Source organism: Symphalangus syndactylus, chromosome 18 (assembly GCF_028878055.3).
Source record: "Symphalangus syndactylus isolate Jambi chromosome 18, NHGRI_mSymSyn1-v2.1_pri, whole genome shotgun sequence".
Classification (NCBI taxonomy): domain Eukaryota; kingdom Metazoa; phylum Chordata; class Mammalia; order Primates; family Hylobatidae; genus Symphalangus; species Symphalangus syndactylus.
In genome coordinates this window covers 24,317,160-24,330,240 of record NC_072440.2, presented here as the reverse complement: position 1 = coordinate 24,330,240, position 13,081 = coordinate 24,317,160, and positions in this window count along the sequence as shown.

Below are 13,081 nucleotides of genomic sequence, written 5' to 3'. Positions count from 1 at the left end.
CTTTTTTTTTTCTTTGTAGAGACAAGGTCTCACTGTGTTGCAAAGACTGGTCTCAAACTGCTGGGCTCAAGCAATCTTCCTGCCTCAGGCTACCAAAATGCTGGGGTTACAGGCTTGAGCCACCTAGCCTGGTTAGGTTGGTTAGTGATCACAATTTTTCTACCATATGACCTTTCAGTGTACCAGATAGACAGAGCATATTTCCCCACCCATATCAGGCTGTTCTTGCATTGCTATAAAGAAATACCAGAGGCCGGGCGTGGTGGCTCACACCTGTAATCCCAGCACTTTGGGAGGCTGAGGCGGGCAGATCACGAGGTCAGGAGATTGAGATAATCCTGGCTAACAGAGTGAAACCCCGTCTCTACTAAAAATACAAAAAATTAGCCCAGCGTGGTGGTGGGCCCCTGTAGTCCCAGCTACTCAGGAGGCTGAGGCAGGAGAATGGCGTGAACCCAGGAGATGGAGCTGGCAGTGAGCACAGATTGTGCCACTGCACTCTAGCTTGGGTGACAGAGCGAGACTCCATCTCAAAAAAAAAAAAAAAAAAAAAAGAAATACCAGAGACTGGATAATTTACAAAGAAAAGAGATTTAATTGGCTTGCAGTTCTGCAGGCTGTACAAGCATGGAGCTGGCATCTGCTTGGCTTCTGGGGAAAACACAGGGAGCTTTTACTCATGGCAGAAGGTGAAGGGGGAGCAGGCACATCACATGGCGAAAGCAGGAGCAAGAGAGAGAGTGTGGGTAATATGCTACACACTTTTTTTTTTTTTTTTTTTTGAGACAGAGTCTTGCTCCATCACTGGGCTGGGGTGCAGTGGTGCAATCTTGGCTCACTGCAACCTCCGCTTCCTGGGTTCAAGCAATTCTCCTGCCTCAGCCTCCCGAGGAGCTGGGATTACAGGCATGCACCACCACGCCCAGCTAATTTTGTATTTTTAGTAGAGATGGGGTTTCACCATGTTGGTCAGGCTGGTCTCGATCTCCCGACCTTGTGATCTGCCCACCTCGGCCTCCCAAAGTGCTGGGATTACAGGTGTAAGCCACCGCGCCCGGCCCACACACTTTTTTTTTTTTAATTAATTTTTTTTGCACACAAAAACAGTAAACATTTTCTAAAAATACATACAAACAAAAAGATGCATATCAAACATATTAGGAAGGTTGCACATGGGAAGTCAGGGAATAGAAATGGGGGGTGGGAGTTAAAATAAATGAGAGAGGGACTTTATATGGATCAGTGATAATAACTCAATCCTCTATTTGACAAAGAAGAGGGAGAAGGAAGAGGAAGAAAAAGAAAGTGGGATAAAGGATCAGAGAGGGAGGAAAATAGAAAAAATGAGAGTATGACCCCAGGGTAGACCTGTTTTGTTGTCACTGAGTTGGTTGGTTGGTTTGTCTGTTGTATTTTTCATGTTTCGCCAAGTTGGCCAGACTGGTCTCGAACTCCTAGCCCAAAGTGATCAACCCGCCTCGCCCTCCAGAGTGCCGGGACCACAGGCGTGAGCCACCACGTCCAGCCCCCACATTGCTTTTGGCCTCCGTGGTAGACCTCCCAGACGGAGCGGCCGGGCAGAGGCGCTCCTCACTTCTTCCCAGACACGGGGCAGCCGGGCAGAGGCGCTCCTCACTTCCCAGACGGGGCGGCCAGGCAGAGACGCTCCTCACTTCTTCCCAGACGATAGGTGGCCGGGCAGAGGCGCTCCTCACTTCCCAGACGATGGGTGGCCGGGCAGAGGCGCTCCTCACTTCCCAGACGATGGGTGGCTGGGCAGAGGCGCTCCTCACTTCCCAGACGGGGCCCGGCCCACACACTTTTAAATGACCGGATCTCATGAAAACTCACTCACTATCATGAAGACAGCACCAAATCATGAGGGATCTGCCCCCATGACCCAAACTAACTCCACCAGGCCCCACCTTCAGCACTGGGGATTGCAATTCAACATGAGATTCAGGTGGGGACAAATATCCAAACTATAACACCACCCCATGGTGTTGGGTTTGCCCATGTGACTTGTGGCCAAGGAACATGAATCAAATATGATGCAAAGTGATGCCTCACATGTGCTTTTTGTGCTGTGGTTCATGTTCCTGTGTTCTCCTGATCCACTATGAGAAGAACACACTCTGCATAGCGGTTGCTCCTTCAGTCCGAGAGTCACAGCAAAGATATGTGAGGCAGACCTGAATTTAACACACAGCCTAAAGCTAAGTGCAGGTTTCCCACAGCATGAAGTAGACCTGCCCATCTGATCCCTGCCTAGATCAGTTAAATTGCAGTCATCCTACTGATCGCTGAGAGTTTTCAGAAGTGTTTGTCATTGTAAACAACTGAAATATTAGTTGTTTGTTATGCAGCAATAGATGACTAACGTGTCTTTAAAGAGCTTATATAAAGAGATACACAGAAATATAAAGCAATCTATAATATAGAGTACAGTGAATGTCTGGAGAGAGACACAAAATGAGTACTGTGGGAAACCTCTCTCGTGGTTGGGGTAAAATTCAGCTTCATGAAAAAGGTGGTCTTAAATGGTAAGGAGGATTTTGACTGGTGGAAATGAGTGCAGTGGGAGGTCGTCTAAGTGGAGAAAACGGCGTAAGCAAAGGCCTGAAAGTTTTATACCTCCAGGTCTTATGCCTATCTATGGCTCATGTCCTGTGATCTAAGTTTCTCAGGAGACAGAGATGCATCCACTTTCAGGGTGAGGACCTTTAGCTTGTCACTTCTGGTCATCCCCGCAGAATGAGCCATATGCAATCTTTATGTTAGATCTAAAATCCACAGGAGATTAGTGGCAGACATTGATGGCTGTTGCTACTGTCTAGATCTGGTCATGGATGCATTCCACCACCCACAGACTCACCACCACCACCACCACCATCATATCAAATTTAAAAATGAGTCTCTTAAATGCTTAACTGATTTATCTTGCCAACTCCCACTAACCAATTTTATGCCTACTTCTCTGGAGTGACAATCAGATAATGATTATAGGGAAATTTGTTTTTACTTTTCTTTTGCATCTGCTGATTTCTTTTTGTTAGAATTTTTGTGATATACATTTTTGTTTTCAATGTTTCCATGTTGTCTTGTTTTGTTTGTTGTTTATTTATTGCATAGTCTTGTCTACAGTATTTAACTGGATTTTTTAAAAAGAAGCACCCCAAACTGAAAGGCATTATCTTTTATTAGAGAAATTTAGCCCATTTATGTTTATTGTGCTTATTGATAAGTTTGAATTTACTCCTGACATTTCAAATTCCAATTTACCATGTTTTAAAAATTGATGCATAATAATTGTACATATTTATGAGGTACATGTGATATTTTGATACGTACATACAATGTGTACTTATCAAATCAGGGCAATTAGGATATTCATCACCTCAAACATTTATCATTTCTTTGTGTTGGGAGCATTTCAAATATTATCTTCTGGCTATTTGGGTATATACAATAAATTATTGTTAACTATAGTCACCCTACTGTGCTGTTGAACTCTAGAACTTTTCCTTCTAACTGTATTTTTGTACCCATTAACCAACCTCTCTTCACCCCTCACTCACCCCCCACCCTCTGGTAACCATACTTCTACTCTACTTTTATGAGATCAACTTTTTAAGGTCCTACATATTAGTGAGAACATGCAATATTTATCTTTCTATGCCTGGCTTATTTCACTTAACGTCCTCCAGTTTCATTGGTGTTACTGCAGATGACAGAATTTCATTCCTTTTTATGGCTAACTGATATTCCATTGTGTATATATATTATATTATATTTTGTTTTGTTTTCTTTTTTTTTTTGAGACAGAGTTTCGTTCTTGCTGCCCAGGCTGGAGTGCAATGGCGCAATGTCGGCTTACTGCAACCTCTACCTCCCAGGTTGAAGTGATTCTCTTGCCCCAGCCTTCTGAGTAGCTGGGATTACAGGCATGCGCCATCATGCCCGGCTAATTTTGTATTTTTAGTACAGACAGGTTTTCTCCATGTTGGTCAGGCTGATCTCGAACTCCTGACCTCAGGTGATCTGCACACTTCGGCCTCCCGAAGTGCTGGGATTACAGGTGTGAGCCACCGTGCCCGGCATATACTACATTTTCTTTCTTCATCCATTGACGAACACTTAGTTTGATTCCATATGCTGGCTATTATGATTAGTGCTACAATAAACATGGGTGTGCAGGTATCTCTTCTACATGTTGATTTCCCTTTTTTGGATATATACCCAGCGTGGAATTGCTGGATTATATGGCAGATCTATTTTTAGTTTTCTGAGAAATCTCTGTACAGTTTTCCATAATGGCTGTACTAATTGACATTTCCACCAGCAATGCGCTAGTGTTCCCCTTTCTCCACATTCTCACCAGCATGTTATTTTTTTGTCTCATTGATAATAGCCATTTTAACTGCCGTGAAATATCTCATAATGGTTTTGCTTTGCATTTCCCTTGTGATTAGTGACATTTAATATTTTTTTCATATCCCTGTTGTCCATTTGTATGTTTTCTTTTGAGAAATGTTCATTTGCCCTGTTTTAAAATTTGTTCTTTTTCTTTCCTGCTTTTTTTCCCCCTGTTACATTGGTTATGTTTTTCTTGCTGCATTTTTTTTCTGCAGTGATTTGGAAGTAATGCATGCTAGTTCTGTCTCTTTGGCAATTATCTTTGACATTTTAAACACATTATGAAACATACTATTCTTTCAAAGTATAGAGTTAATTAGGATTTCATCAGGAGCAAAAGAACAAGCAGCATGTTTTCACTTCTCTACCTTAGCCATCTGCTGCTATTTCCTACTTTGAAATGATCTGGAATTTAGTTTCAGAATGTTATTTATGTACTTACTTATTTTTATTGTAGATTCAGGGGGTACATGCCCAGGTTTGTTATGTGGGCATATTACTTAATGCTGGAGTTTTAGCTTCTATTGAACCCGTCACCCAAACCATGAACATAGTACACAACAGATAGTTTCAACCCTTTCCCACCTTCCCTCCTCCTTTTTCAGAATATTACTGAAAAAAATTTTTAGATTTTGTCTGTTTTTCCAAAGTATACTCTTTCTGGCCAGGTGCAGTGACTCACGTCTGTAATCCCAGCACGTTGGGAGGCTGAGGCTGGCAGATCACCTGAGGTCAGGAGTTTGAGATCAGCCTGGCCAACATGGCGAAACTCTTCTCTACTAAAAATACAAAAAATAGCCAGGCATGGTGGTGCGTGCCTGTAGTCCCAACTATTCGGGAGGCTGAGGCAGGAAAATCGCTTGAACCTGGGAGGCGGAGGCTGCAGTGAGCTGAGATCGCACCACTGCACTCCAGCCTGGATGACAGAGCGAGACTCCATCTCAAAACCAAAACCAAAACCAAACCAAACCAAAACAACAACAACAACAACAACAACAACAAAAAAGTACGCTCTTTCAGAAAGTCTCTGAGTTGAAAACGCCTGTGTGGCCTTCTAGCATCCAGGGTTACCAACGAGAAATATGATACCGATCTGATATTTCATCCCTTAGTGAGGTTTTTTTTTTTTTTTTCTCTTGGGAACTTTTTAGAATACTCTGTTCTCACTTTGAAATTGCACCCTGTTGCAACTAGGTGTAGTTCTTTTCCATGTCAGATTGGTCTTATTTATAGAATGCATTATCTGCTTTTAGCTCTTTGAAGCTATCAGTTATACTTACATTAAACTGTTTTGTTTGTTTGTCCTATTGTAGTGATTAAGAATGTGAGTTCTAGAATCACAATACTGGGCTTGAATCCCAGCCATGATCCTTTCTGGATATTTGAGGGAAATTTCTGGAGGAACAGAGGTGGGGTGATTCCAGATTCCAGTATTCCAGGCAGAGGTGGCACTTAGCAGAACTAGCCCTGGTGGAGGTGGCCCCTCTGATAAATTCAGAGCTGATTTATCAGCAGTGTCTTCAATGGCACAATGTTAGATGGAGGCTCATGGGTTCCAGCTTAGGAGCATTAGCAGTTTTTAAAAATTTATTATATATATATATATATATATATATATATTTTTTTTTTTTTTTTTGAGACGGAGTCTCGCTCTGTCGCCCAGGCTGGAGTGCAGTGGCGCAATTCGGCTCACTGCAAGCTCCACCTCCCGGGTTCACGCCATTCTCCTGCCTCAGCCTCTCCGAGTAGCTGGGACTACAGGCGCCCGCCACCACGCCTGGCTAATTTTTTTGTATTTGTAGTAGAGACGGGGTTTCACCGTGGTCTCGATCTCCTGACCTCGTGATCTGCCCGCCTCGGCCTCCCAAAGTGCTGGGATTACAAGCGTGAGCCACCGCGCCCGGCCCCTATTTTTATATTTTTAAAAATTGTTATTATTATTTTTATAGAAACGGGTTTGCCCCATGTTGCCCAGGCTGGTCTTGAACTCCTGGGCTCAAGCAATCCTGCCTTGGCCCCCCAAAGTGTTGGGATTATAGGCGTGAGCCACAGCACCCAGCCCATTAGCAGTTTTTGATCTATGGTTATCACGTCTTCTTTTTGCTCCTCAGACCCACCCACTTTTCCAATTGCTCTTCCATCCATCTCCAAACCTTATACCTAACTCCTTTGTTTGAAATATCTAGAGTGGTTTCTGCTTTGCTGATACCACTGGTTTCTGAAACACGAGCATAGGACGTAAGTGATCTTGGGGTGAGTGGGAGGAATGGAATGATGTGAAATTGTCTGCTTCTGTGTATGAGAAAGGCACTGGGCCAACATTAATTCTGCAAGCCCAGGAGGGCTCTTAAATTGTATTATTATTATTATTATTATTTAAACAGAGTTTCACTCTTGTTGCCCAGGCTGGACTGCAATTGCACAATTTTGGTTCACTGCAAACTCCACCTCCCAGATTCAAGTGATTCTCCTGCCTCAACCTCCTGAGTAGCTGGGATTACAGGCATGTGCCACCATATCCGGCTAATTTTGTATTTTTAGTAGAAACAGGGTTTCGCCATGTTTCTACTAAACCAACCAGTAGAAACAGGCTGGTTTCGAACCCCTGACCTCAGGTGATCCACCCACCTCGGCCTCCCAAAGTGCTGGAATTATAGGCATGAGCCACTGTGCCTGGCCTATTATTAGTAGTAGTAGTAGCATAACGCATTGAACATAGCTTGTCAATGCTTGGATGTCAGGTAATCGACACCAAGACGTCCCTTGAGACTTTTGCTTTCTAATTTGCCCTGAGGATAGGCCGAAATAAGCTAGTGACATATTGAGTTAATTGGGCATCAGCCCAGGAATTCTGCCTCTTGCTCTCCTACCCTGGACGTCCCCATGAAGTTAGTGGCCCCAGGAGGAAGGTGAGAAAAGGGTGAGGCTACATTACACTTGCAGTCAGTGTTCAAGTCACCACAAATGGCGATCTACCTACACAGTGCCCTGAGTCCTCCAGTCTTGCCCCAGATGACAGAATCCACATGGACCCTTTTACTGAAGCCCACCAGGCTCCGCGGTTTTATAGACGATGTCAGGAGGAGTGATTAGGACCAGAGGAAAAACGTTCCCAGGCACAGTTGCTAAAACTGTGCTTCTGAGGTCTGCAGGAGCCCCCAAGGTCTCTGTTGATTACTTTAAGCAAAGCTCTTCAGTTTCTCTGTGGGGAACTTCTCCCTAAGTGACCACAATCAGGTTAGCAGGTGGCTGAGTAAACAAGGCTGAACAATGGGTTTTCGGTCAAGTTGGTTTATATCAGCAAGAAGCCCTAAATCTGTGTTTTTTTTTTTCAGTCCCTCCTGGAGACGAAGAAAGAGTTCAGTCACCCTGCTGAGGGGAGAAAAGGCCATTATTGTCAAAAGAAGGCACCTGTCCTAGATTTGAGGGAGGTGCATTACCCTGGATGGTTTCTAGGCCTCAGTGGGGTGGTCTGATGACTTCGTCTCACCCCGGGGTACTTAAGAAGGTGATGAATGTGAAAGTGGATTCTTCTTGGAGCTCCACACTCAGGATCTGGTATCTGAAGCTTCCTGCATTATGTCAGCTTATCTACTTTGTCTAGCTCCCCATTAGAGAAATCCTGCTTTCTTACCAGCATAGGTCACTGTGCTGCTAAGAACATTTCTTTTCCTTTCTTTTTCCCCTCCAGAGATGTGGTCTTGCCCTGTTGTCCAGGCTGGAGCACAGTGGCGCAATCCTACCTCAATGCACCCTCTAACTCCTGGGCTCAAGCAATCCTCCTACCTCAACCTTGCACGTAGCTGGGACTCCAGGCATAAGCCATCATGCCTGGCTATTTTTTGTATTTTAATTTTTTGTAGAGATGGGGTCTCGTCATACTGCCCAGATTGGTCTTGAACTCCTGGCCTCAAGCGATCCTCCCACCTCATCCTCCCAACCCCATTTCTTTTTCAGTCAAACCACCAGCCTGGTCTTTATTACACTGGTTCAGTGTCAGCTGTAAAAGAATTCTCCTTTCCTGGGCCAGGCAATCAGTGTCAAGTCCCAGTGAGATCTCATTAGAGTCATGTGACTTTGGGCCAGTTCTTCACCTCTGAGAACCTCAGTTTCTCCACCTGTAAAATGGATGTGGCGGTAGACCCTGTACCACTTGCCTCGTGGCAAGTCTCAAAGGGGATGATATAAGGGGAGCGTTGGGCAAACTGTAACTCTCACCTATCTGAATGTGCGCCTGTTCTCTCTCATGTCAGAAACCATAGCATGGCACTAGAAGAGGTTATATTTTATATATATTATTTTTTATATTATTATATATTAATGTTATACAAAATACATTATAGATGTAAATTATATTATTATATATTAATGTAATACAAATATTACATTTTATCTACAAATCGTTTGGCTGAGCCTTGGATGTCAATTGGTCTGTTTAATGCCCTGACGAAGATCTCTTATACATTCATATGAGAAAGGGTTTCTATACTGGAAGCTACTGCCTCTCTTTTTACATGCAAGGACCTTGCTAAAGTGCAGATTCTGATTCACTGGGTCTGAGGCAGGACTGGAGATTGATTCTGCATTTTCCTCAAACTCCCAGGTCATACCCATGCTGCAGGTATCACATTTAGTAGCAAGAATGTAGGAAACATGGTGTCTTTTCTGGCGGCTGTCTTGATGTTTTGCTACACTTGTATTTACTTGTCTCAACTAGACTCCACCTCCTGCAGTCTCACATGACCCATGCAACTCAATGGAAGTCATACAACTATCACTAGCAGTAAGTACCCGCAACTGTAGGGAGAGAATAAAAAAAAAGAAACCCAAACAATAACATTTGCACAAGGACCTAAACTTGGCAGTGCACCTAGAAGAATTTGTAGCGTACCATTGGTTATAAACATTGCACAACACAAACATAAACTATTACATTGGTGAGGGGATAGGTTGCCATTTTCCTTGCTTGTTTATGAGCAAAAACTTGAGAGCTGCGTTATTTTTGCCCTCCCAGAAAGCACTGACCCTCAGTAAATGTTTGATGAGCTAAAAGTGCCTTTAGTGAGTAGGAAATTAAGCAAGGCCCTTGATTGGACATCTATTGCTCCAAACTTCAGAAAAACCAATTATAACTTTTACAGAACTTCTCCTCCACATGCTGTTTTATTTCTTTCCATACATAGCTGAACTCATCACCTGAGACTCAACTTCCACCCATCTTGTCCTGTAAGTTCAGATTTATAAGGGCAGGGCAGGCAAAGAAGCCCTTAGACTTTGCTTGTTGGTATCACCTGTAACCCTGAAATAACCACGTTTATCACATTTATTCTTGAAGCTCATATTGAGTTCAAATCCCTTGTTACTCGTTTAGGAGACAAGTGGCATTCATTATTTTTGCCTCTCTGTGTCTTCCTTTCCCCCAGAACAATGGCATTACATGACGATTAACTCCTTTTGATATAAACAAGTCCAATGGCAGAGTGTTGGGTGACTCAGAAAACTCATGCATTGAAAGATGCAAAATATTTTATTGTGTTCTTACATTATGAAGCATTGGGGAGTGTAAGAATTTTTCTTTGAGTTTTCTCTCCTTCCCTCTCTCCCTTTCTCCTTCCTTCCCTCCCTTTCTCCTTTCCTCCCTCCTTCCCTTCCCTTCCCTCCCCTCCCTTTCCCTCCCCTCCCCTCCTTTTCCTTCCTTTCCTTTCCCCTTCCCTCACCTTCCCTTCCCTTCTCTTCCATCTTTTCACCTACATCTGCCATTTTGCCTAATACCCATATGCTGGAGAAGAAGGAAAACAAGGACTTGAAGAGGGAAAAAATTCAAAGGAAGAAAAATGAAAGGTAGACAGAGCTTATGCATTTTGAAGGTGTGAAAATTAGGATTTCAGTCTTTTTTTTTTTCTCCCCACTAAACAAGCAAGCAGGCAAATAAAGAAACCCTGCAGGGATTGACACAAGATGAGCAAAGTTTTAGAAGATTTTCCTCAGAAAAAAAACCCTCACAGATTTACAAGCAGCATATCTGTTGTGAGGATTTCGAAGGAGATGAAAATATATTGCTAGCTGTCTAGACATTTGTCAAAACAACTGAATTCTATGAAGTGGAAAGGATGAATGAAACAACAAATCCTGGGGAAAGAAATTCAAGATGGGCTCTGTTGTGTTAGAATTTTTCTACAAAGACAGGGAAGTTTTAGCTGTTTGAGATAAAGCCTTGCGCCAAATGAGAAGCCAACAGACCTTGGAAAGGGGCGTTCAGTTTCACCTTGAAGGGCATTTGGCTTTGTCAATTCTGGATATGTGGTCAAACCCGCTTATCATACCTGTCTCACTCCATCCCTAAATCAGGCACTGTCTGATTTGGAAAAATAGTGCCTCCCTTTTGGATATGAGGAGAGGATCAGGATACCTTAATTTACAGTTCGCCATGTCTCTTCACAGAAGGGAGAGGTAATTCCCCAAAAGGAAAAAAGGGGTGCTGTTACCAGAAGAATGATTCGATGCTGGGCAACTAAAACCAGCAAATGTCTTCTCCACTCGGAGAGTAAGACTTAATTTCAATATTGAATTCTGTTGATGTCACAGTTGCCTGGACCAGACTTCCCATGCCTTGTTTGTTACGAGTGCATTTGTTTCCTAGATGCATGGCATACCAGTGGGAATGGGCACGCCTAATGCTCAGATCTTGGTTCTTTTTTTTTTTTTTTTTTTTGAGGTGGAGTTTCACTCTGTTGCCAGGCTGGAGTGCAGTGGCGTGATCTCGGCTCACTGCAACCTCTGTTTTCTGGGTTCAAGTGATTCTCTTGCCTCAGCCTCCCAAGTAGCTGGGACTACAGGTGCCCACCACCATGCCCAGCTAATTTTTGTATTTTTCGTAGAGACGGGGTTTCACCATGTTGGCCAGGATGGTCTTGATCTCTTGACCCCATGATCCGCCTGCCTCGGCCTCCCAAAGTGCTGGGATTACAGGTGTGACAGATCTTGGTTCTTAAATACCATTGTGCATTAAAAGTTAGCCATTGGAGAAATGGCTGATTCCAGGGCTGGGGCAGGAAAAGTACAAGGTACACCTAAATTTTTTTTTCTCATCAGAATGTATGGAGTGGTAAGAAAAAATGACAGGGGCATGTCACAAAGATGTAGGAGCCAGCTTGAAGGGAGTCCAACTTCAAAATCAGGGTCAAAATATTCAGATTGGGCTTTCCAAATCTGGGTTAATCTAAGCATGGAAATTAATAATGACAGAAATGGAAATAACACGTGGAATCCCTGAATTTATACTGATGTTAAAAAAAAAAGATAAGGGAGAGAGAAGGGAATGAGCTTATTTACTAAAGAATGTCAACTAATAAATGTAGAAGGAATTAGACTTAGAAACTCAAACTCTTGTTGGGTGCAGTGGCTTATGCCTGTAATCCCAGCACTTTGGGAGGCTGAGGCAGGAGGATCATTGGAGGCCAGGAGTTCCAGACCAGCCTGCGCTTGTCTCTACAAAAAATTTAAAAAAAAGAATTAGCTGGGCACGATGGTGTGTACCTATAGTCCCATGTCCTTGGGGGCTGAAGCAAAAGAATCTCTTAAACCCAGGAGTTTGAGGCTGCAGTGAGCTATGATTGTGCCACTGCACCCCAGCCTGGGTGACAGAGTAAGATGGAATATGGAATATTGTTGGGAAGGGTATGGTACCAGTCTTGAAATATTTCCCCACAGATAACTTATTATTTCATAGTAAGGCACCTTCAGAGTGGAGAAATGTGTGGGCACCACCTTAGCTGAGTAATCAAGCTGATCATCATATGCTTCCTCATACAATGCCTGTGCAATATTCTTGCCAAAAATGTAACCACAAGGAGACAATCCAATAAACTCAACTGGTGATACATGCAACAAAAAAAGAGGATAATCGGTTAAAGAGTGATGGATGGAGACCACACTGAACAAGACAGGGAACTCTCTGAGGATGGTGACTCCTGAGCAGAGACCAGAATGATGGGAAGGAGCCAAGTATGAGAAGATCTTGGTGGAAAGTGTTCTGGGAAGAGGGAATAGCAAGTGCAAAGGCCCTGGGGCAGGAGTGAATGAGGAGTAGAAAGACCAGTGTGGCTAGAGCATTGTGGAAGAAAAGGAGAGTGATATGACGTGAGATTAGAGAGCGAGGTGAGGGCAGATGTTGTAGGGTTTTGAGGCCATATGACGAATTTAGTTTTGTTTTTGGTGTATAGAGCAGAGATTAATTTTTAAATGGATACATAATATTTATATATATTTATGGGACACATGTGATATTTTGTTACATGTCTCACATGTGTAATGACCAAATCAGGGTATTTAGGATATCCATTATCTTGAGCATTTATCATTCCTATGTTTTGGGAACATCTCAAATCCTCTCTTCCAGCCATTTTGAAGTATAGAATACATTGTTGTTAACTATAGTCACCCTGCCATGCTGTTGAACTTCAGTACCGATTTTTTCCATCTAACTGTATGTCTGTCCCCATTAACCAGCCTCTCTTCATTACCCCCACCCGCACTCTTCCCAGCCTTGGGTATCTATCATTCTACTCTCTACCTCCATGAGATCAACTTTTCAGCTGATATGAGTAAGAAAATGTGATATTTGTCTTTCTGTGCCTGGCTTATTTCACTTAACATAATGACCTCC